Raw genomic sequence first — 8,657 nt, 5'->3', positions numbered from 1 at the left:
GAAGGGAATGGTCATGTTTCTCTCTGCCTCCAAATCTTCTCCCTGCTTGTTCGGAAAACACCGTTTCCCTCTCTTCCTCACCTGTGTCTGAATGTGCCCTGCTTTGCCACTGCTCCTCCTTAATATGGGTCACTAAGATGAGAAATAACCCAATTAAAAATGGGCAGAGGATTTAAAGAGCAATTTCTCCAAGAAGATATAGGAATGGCCAATATGGACGTGAGATGCTTAACATCAGTAGTCCTTGGGAAATGCGTATCAAAACCATAATGAGAGCCACTCCACACCCACGAGGAGGCTGCAATAAAAAGACAGACAAGCCGAAGCTGAGAAGGTGCTGGGGAAAGTGGACGCCTCATTCATTGCTGGTGAAGAGGCAAAATGGGGCAGCTGCTTTGGAAACTGGTAGTTTTACAGAATGTTAAACATACCCCAGCAGTTCTTTTCGTCAATATATAACGCCTCCCCAAAATAACATATTGCATGAAAACTTGTACTAGATGCTCATAGTAGCACTATTTGTAATAGCCCCCAAATGGAAAAACACCTCAAATATCCATTAGCTGATAAGTGGAAGAACAAAATCGGATATGTCCACAAGATAGAATTCTATTTGGCAATGAAAAGATAAGAAGTATTGATTTATGGTATTACATGTATGAACCTCAAAAACAGCATGCTACGCGAAAGAAGTTAGACATGAAAGATCACATCGTGTGTGATGTCTAGCATAGGTTAATCTATAGCGGTAGAAAGGATTAGTGGTTACTTAAAATTCAGGGTATAGGTTACTTACAGTTGAGGAGTGACTACTCATGGGCACAAGGTTTTTTTGGGGGCGATGAAAATGTTCTGAAATTAGATGGTAGTTATGGCTGCACAACTCTGCAAATATACTAAAAACCATTGAATTGCACACCTAAAATAGGTGAATTTGTGGAGTGTAATTCACATCTCCGTAAAAAATAGGGTTCTCAGTTAAAAAATAGGGTTGCTTGAAAGGGATGCAGGGGTCTGACCACCATAAAATAGAAAGAGACCGTCACATTTTTCTATAATGCAACCTAAGACCACACTCATTTTATAAAAAGCAATGTCTCACCCCCGTTACTTCCCACTGAGCTTGTGGTAACTCACATGTCCCTGGCCTGTGTTGCTGGCTGGCATACGGTGGTAAGTGTGATACTACGTGAGAGGATGCTGCTGTTGCCGGAGAAGGAAGATTTCTGTGGATGATCTGTGAGTGTGAGTGAGTGTGTGTGTGTGTGTGTGTGTGTGTGTGTATGCATGTGTTATAGGCAGAAAGGGAACATGAGAGGGCAAAGGTAATGCTCTAGACAAACAGAAAGCTTTCCATTGTGACACTTCTTACTAAGCCCAAAGAAAAATTTCAAATGATTTTTGCATTGGTTATTTCATTATATAAAAATTATACACACAGTTTAAACACGTCACCTCTTTCAACATCGTCCTGCTGTGGCCAGTCCCCCCATACCTGGGGAAAATCACCGTTACCTGTTTTGTGTGTGTGCGTTTCCCCAAATGTTTTACTTACGAACAAGCATGATGTATATATTCATATAAAGCTTATTACACAGAAAAGATGATAGTGAACATTGTTTTGTACCTTCTGCTTCATGATATGTCATGAACATCTTTTCCTGTTGGCACAGAAAAATGTACTCAAATTATTTTTAATTGTGAATAATATACTAAAGATTATTGTGAACGTGTCATGTTTATGTAACCAGGCCCCTAGGGGTGAACAGTTAGGTTGCCACCAGCCCTCTGCTATTGAAGACCACAGGAAACGAGCAGCCCTGCGTGTGCATCTTTGTGCATGAACGGAGAGCACAACTGGATAGTAAATTCCTCCAAGTAGAAGCCTGGTTCAAAGGCTGCGTTTAATTAAAATCTTGGTAGATTAGTTATTGCCAAAGTCCCCTCCAAAATGTTTTCCCACTTTATGCCTCCATTAATTTTGTTGTGAAAATGCCAGTTTTCCTTGTAAATAACATTTAATTATATTTGTTTTCCAGCCCGACAATCTTTAATTAGAGCAATTTATTTATATTTAAGTGAATTGTTGATATGATTTTGGCTTAAATCTAGTCTTTCTATTTGTTCTGCATACTGTATGTTTGTTTTTCTCTTTTTGATTTCTTTTAGACTGATTTCTTTTAAATTCATTTTTTTTCTCTATAAGGTTGAAAATTATGTGATTTCAATTCTTTTACTGTTTCCTATAGAAGTGATAACATGCATCGTTATCTTTTCAAAATCTGTCAATATTATTTCTCTTCTCCTAGACTATCCAAGACCTTAGAACACTTTATTTCCATTTAATCTTCTTTCGAGAAATGCTATTATCACGCATTTTACTCGTATATAAATCTATTAATTCAACACGATGTTGTTGTTTTACGCACTCAGCATTTACTCGGTTTTACCACTTGCTTTGCTCTTTACTCTTTTCTGAATTTCTGACTTTCCATCTGGTTTTATTTTTCTTCTGCCTAAAATACAGCCTTTAGCATTTTCTTAGTGCAGGTCTATTTGTAGTCATCTCTGATAGTTGTTATGTATCTTAAAATGTCGTTACTTGGCTTTCATTCTAGGGAGAATATTTTCCTTGGATTTAGGCTCTAGGTTGGCAGTTACTTTCAGCATGTTGATAATAACTTAGTACTCTCTTCTGGTTTCCGTCATTGCTGGAGAGAAGTCAACTTTCAGTCTAATAGTTGCTCTTTTGAAGTTAATCTTTTTTATCTCACACTGAAGATTTTCTTTTCTGTCTTTGCTTTTCTGCAGTTTCATTATAATGTGTCTAGGTCTGGGTTTCTTTCTATTTATCCAGTTCAGGATGTGTTTGGCATCTTGAATCTATACATTCCTGTATTTAATCAAGTCCGGAGAATTCTTAGCTATTATTTCTTCAGAAGTTTTGCTCAGCCCATTCTCTTTCTTCTTTCTGTATTTGAATTTAAAAAAGAAAACCCATTTTCTTACCATATAATTCTTACTTAGTATCCTCTTTTCTAAATATTCCACCTTTTGTGTCTCTGAGCAGCATTGTGAATCATTTCTTCTATCTTTTTTTAAGAAAAAAAATGTTTCTTGGTTTCAGAGAGAAGAAGGGAGAGGGAGAGATAGAAACGTCAATGAAGAGAGTCATTGATCAGCTGCCTTCTGCACGCCCCCTACTGGGGATTGAGCCCAAAACTGGGGCATGTGACCTGACCGGGAATTGAACCACGACCTCCTGGTTCACAGGTCGATGCCATGCCAGCCAGACTCTTCTTTCCTTTTTGAAGTTCAAATTCTCTTTTAAGCTGAGTCTAATATGTTGTTTAATTATTTTGTTAGGGTTCCTAGTTTCAGTTTTTAAAATCAGTTCTCAAATTTGTATTTAGCTCTTTTTCAAGTTTGCTATGTCAAGTTTTATAGGTCCCAGCCAAAATTTTCAAACTTTAGCTTTTCTAATTAAGAAAATCATATATATCATAAATATATATGATATATGCATATATATCTATTATAAAAGATTTTCAACATTATATATAGATACAGATATGTATATAATATTATATATATCATAAAATCTACGTTTTTAACTGCTTTAAATTGGTGTTAATTACATTCACATTGTTGATGTAAAAGTAAAATGGGAGAGTCACTCTGGAAAATGGGTTAATAAGTTTCTTAAACTTATAAGCAAACAACTATCACACAATCTAGAAATGTCATTCTGGGCATTTTATCCCAGATAAATGATGACTTTTGTTCATAAAAAAAAAAATCTCTGCAAGGTTTTTTGATATAGCCAAAAACTGGCAGCAACCCGCTTGCCCTTCTACACGTGAATGATTAAACAAACATGATACATTAATACATTGGAGTACTCAAGCCATATAAAGCAACAAACCATTGGCACACACAACTTGGATTGATCAAGGGCATTATGCCAAGTAAAAAAGAAAAAGAAAGGACCTGTCTCAAAAGATGACATATTCTATGATTTTGTTCATGTAATATTCTTTTTTGTTTGTTTATATGTTAATTCTCACCTGAGAATATTTTTTCCCATTGATTTTTAGGGACAGTGAAAGGGAGGCAGAGAGAGAGAGAGAAGCATCGATGTGAGTGAGACACATTGATTGGTTGCCTCCCGCACATGCCCTGACCAGGGCCAGGAATCAAACCTGCAACCCAGGCACATGCCCTTGACCGGGGAATCGAACCTGTGACCCTACGGTGCGTAAGCCAACACTCTAACCACTGGGCCACACCAGCCAGGGCTGTAATGTTTTTTAAATGACAAAATTATGATGTGGAGAGGATATGAGTGGTTTCCAGGGGTCAGCGGGGGTTGGGGATAGAAGGGAAGTAAGTGTGGCCTTTAAAGCGCAACATGAGAATCCTCATGCTGTTGGAAGTGCTCTGTGTCTTGATGTCTCAATGTTACCACCCTTGTGGTGATGATATCCTACAGCTTCGTTAAAGGTCATCACCATGGAGACTGGGAATATGGTATCTTTGTATGTGAATCTACAAAGGAGTGAGAATCTAGATATTACTTATATTTTATTATTATAAAAGATAATAGATTTTATCATAAAGATATTACTTCAGATGTTTCATATCAGTTTGGAATTCAGTCAGTTGTAGGCGTGAGATTATCTTTGATCCGATCCTTCTTGGAATGGTTATCATCCATCCTTATAAATTGCTAGTGTGAGTGGGAAAACCACCTATCTGTATGTTTGCTTTGAGATTACTTAATTAACTGTCACTGGAAATCATTCACTAATGTTAATCATATATGTAGACTTTATTTTGAAAACTGAAAATTAATTAGATGTTAAGAACTATTAAATATCTTCCCTCTTGAGCTCTGTGCTCTGAGCTTGGTCTTCCGAGATCTTGGTTTTCACCCTTTTATGCTCTGGGTTCTGCCCTCTGGGATTTTGGTTTTGCCCTCTGACTCACCCTTTTTTCTCCCTGAAAAGTTAATCCAGGGTTGACACTGAGTAGTTTTATCAGCATGCCTTTAGCCACTTACGTAGTTCCCTGTGCAATTATACATTGTTATATCCTCTCTGTTTCTTTAAGTGAGAGCTGGGTTAGCATTGTTTCTCCCGATTTAAAATTCTCAAGAACAATGTATCTCTGACATAGACCTCATGGATATTCACCTTTTTAAACAAAATCAAATTTAAAATAACTTTCAGATATAATTTCCTCTCCATGTTTTGGCTCCTGTCGAGGTGGCTAAGGCCAAACTCTTACGTGTCCTACAGGGTGTCCAGTTTGAATGAAAAGCCGTGTAAGACACATTCTTCCTCTCTTGTGACTGAACACTCTGATCTTTTAATCTTGCCAAGGTTTCAGCAAAAGCTGGTATAGCCACACCCGAAGTCTCTTTCCTCTACCATGATATCAGGGGACATTTTTTAACGTTAGCATCTTTTCTTCTCTGCATAGGCTGGTTCTTTACTTAAGCATTGATTTTTTTCATTTTGTATCTTTTCGTTCACATTTTACTATAAGCAGGAAGAAACTAGGCTGCAACTTCAACGCTGCTTGGAAATGTCTTCCCGTAAATGGCCAAATTCACCTTGTACGCATCCTGGTTTCCATATAGCTGTAGGAAACGCTTTCCTTGAGTTTTATGACTGCCTATGAGGGCTCCCTTTACTCCAGAGTCAAATACTATGTTCTCTACTTTCTTCTAAACCCACCTAGAAGCATTCTTACAGTTCAGATTTCTACTCTCTGTCTGCTCACTGTGTATTCGGTTTTCCCTAAAGCAATTTAAGACTTTTCTGTAATGCTTCTCACTTTCTTCTGTTAAAACCAAGACACAGGCCCAAAATGGAGTTGCTTATACTAAGCCTCACACCATTAACCTGAGACTTAATTTCTGTTTCGGCTCTTCTGTAAATGGAATTTTAAACCAGTCAACCAGGAATCTCCTGATCAGTGTTAGGCAATCTCTCTAATAGAACCCTATCATCTCCCATAAGGAAAGTAACTTTGCATCAACTAACCCTCATTCTTTCTTCTTCTTCTTTTTTTTTTTGTATTGTGCTCCCTTCTGCCTATAAAATCTCTTTCCCTTGCCCAGCCAGTGTTGCTCAGTGGTTGAGCATAGACCCATGAACCAGGAGGTCATGGTTGGATTCCCGGTCAGGGCACATGCCTGGGTTTTGGGCTCGATCCCCAATATGGGGTGTGCAGGAGGCATCTGATCAATGACTATCTCTCATCATTGATGTTTCTATCTCTCTCTCCCTCTCTCTTCCTCTCTCTGAAATCAATAATAACGTTTGTATTTTTAAATCTTTCCCTTTCATTATACTAACCTCTTTAGAACTTCTTTCTATCTGCTAGACTGGATGCTGCCTGATTAATAAATTGTTGAATAAAGTCATAAGACCTTTAAAATAAACTCAGTTGAACTTTTAAAAAAACATTTCTCAACTCTCACCATCTTGGTCTTTAACGTCCATATTTCAACTAACAGTTTGCCCCAAATTCTTCTAGCCTCTGTCCATTGTATAAATGTGTATTTTTGTTAAAACACATAAAATGGCCATTTTCAGTTGGTAAAAATAGTCAAATGTCACCAAATTATGCGGTTTAACTTAATATTAGACTATATCCATGCTGTTCTATAAGCCATGACTTGCATGATTATATTTTGCTTATTTCTCTCTTTTTTAAAATCTTCACCCAAAGGTATGTTTTTATTGATTTTAGAGAGGGTGGAAGAGAGAGAGAGAAAAACATAGATGTGTGAAAGAAACATTAATTGGTTGCTTCCCTTATGTGCCCTCACCTGGGATCAAACCTTCAACCTAGGTATGTGCCCTGACTGGGAATCCAACCCACAACCCTTTGGTGCACCGGACAATGGTCCAATCAGCTGAGCCACCCGACCAGGGCTCGTTTCTCCTTTTTTAAGTTAAATTTATTGGAGTGACTTTGGTTAATAACTAAGTTTCAAGTGTGCGATTCTATAATACATTATTTGTATATTGCATTGTGTGTTCACCACTCAAAATCTAGTCTCCCTCCGTCACCATATATTTGACCCCCTTTTACCTGCTTTATCTGCCTTTCGCCTCTGGTCATCTTCATATTGTTGTCTCTGAGTCTAGGAGTCTGTTGCTTTCAGTTTTATATCCCACATATGAGCGAAACCATAAGATTCTATCCTGTTCCTTCTATTTATGTCACTTAGCATGATACTCTCAGGGTCCCCCCATGTAGCTGCTGATGGCAAGACTTCACCCTTTCTCACAGCTGAGAATCATTTTATTGAATGTATGCACCAAATCTTCTTTATCGCATCATTCGTCAAAGGTAGCTTAGGTTGTTTCCATGCCTTGGCCACCATGAATAACGCTGCAGTCAGCAGAGGGGCACATATACATTTATGAATAAAGGTTTTAACCATTCTGGGTAGATACCCAGAAGAGGGATTGCTGGGTCATATAACAGCTCTATTCTCAATTTTTTGAGGACCATCCAGACTGTTTTCCCTAATGGCTGTATCAGTTTACATTCCCACCAGCAGTGAATGAGGTTCCTTTTCTTCTAAATCCTCGCCAACACTTGTTATTACCTGTCTTATTGGTAATAGTGATTCTAGCAGGTGTCAGGAGGTATCTCATTGTGGTTTTTTTTTCCTTTTTTTAATGCTTGTCACACACTGGTAAGTGGTAGTGTGTCTTTCTTTTTTTTTCTTTATCTTTATTGTTGAGAAAATTACAGGTGTCCCATTTCCCTACCCAATTGACTCCCTCCACCTTGCTCCCACCCCCTCCCCATGCCTTCACTCCATCATTGTCTGTGTCCATGGGGTATGCATATATGCATATAACTTCTTTGGTTAATCTCTTCCCACTCTCCACCCCCCTTCCCTCTTTCCTCTGAAATATGATCGTCTGTTGCATGCATCAATGTCTCTGGATCTATGTAGTTTGTCAGATTCTTTTGTTCATTAGCTTCTTCTTAAAGAAGACCCTTCAACTTTTCCTATAGTGCTGGTCTGGTGGTGATGAACTCCTTTAGCTTTTTCTTATCTGTGAAGCTCTTTATCTGACCTTCAATTCTAATTGATAGCTTTGCTGGGTAGAGCAATCTTGGTTGTAGTTCCATGTTTTTCATCACTTTGAATATTTCTTGCTTCTCCCTTCTGGCCTGCAAGGTTTCTGTTGAGAAATCAGCTGAGAGTCATATGGGGGCTCCCTTGTAGGTAACTAATTGCTTTTCTCTTGCTGCTTTCAAGATTCTCTCTTTGTCTTTAAGCTTTGGCATTTTAATGATGATGTGTCTTGCTGTGGGCCTCTTTGGGTTCCTCTTGTTTGGGACCCTCTGTGCTTCCTGGACTTGTAAGTCTATTTCTTTCCCCAGGCAGGGGAAGTTTTCTGTAATTATTTTTTCAAATAGGTTTTTAATTTCTTGGACTCTTTCCTCCCCTTCTGGAACCCCAATAATAGGACTGTTGGGCCTCTTGAAGTTGTTCCAGAGGCTCCTTATACTATCTTCATATTTGTGGATTCTTTTTTCTTTTTGCTCTTCTGGTTGGGTGTTTTTTGTTTCCTCATGTTCCAAATTGCTGATTTGATTCTCAGTGTCCTCTACTCTAC

Source organism: Miniopterus schreibersii, assembly GCF_964146895.1.
Source record: "Miniopterus schreibersii genome assembly, chromosome: 4".
Classification (NCBI taxonomy): Eukaryota; Metazoa; Chordata; class Mammalia; order Chiroptera; family Miniopteridae; genus Miniopterus; species Miniopterus schreibersii.
This window is presented reverse-complemented; position numbering follows the sequence as displayed.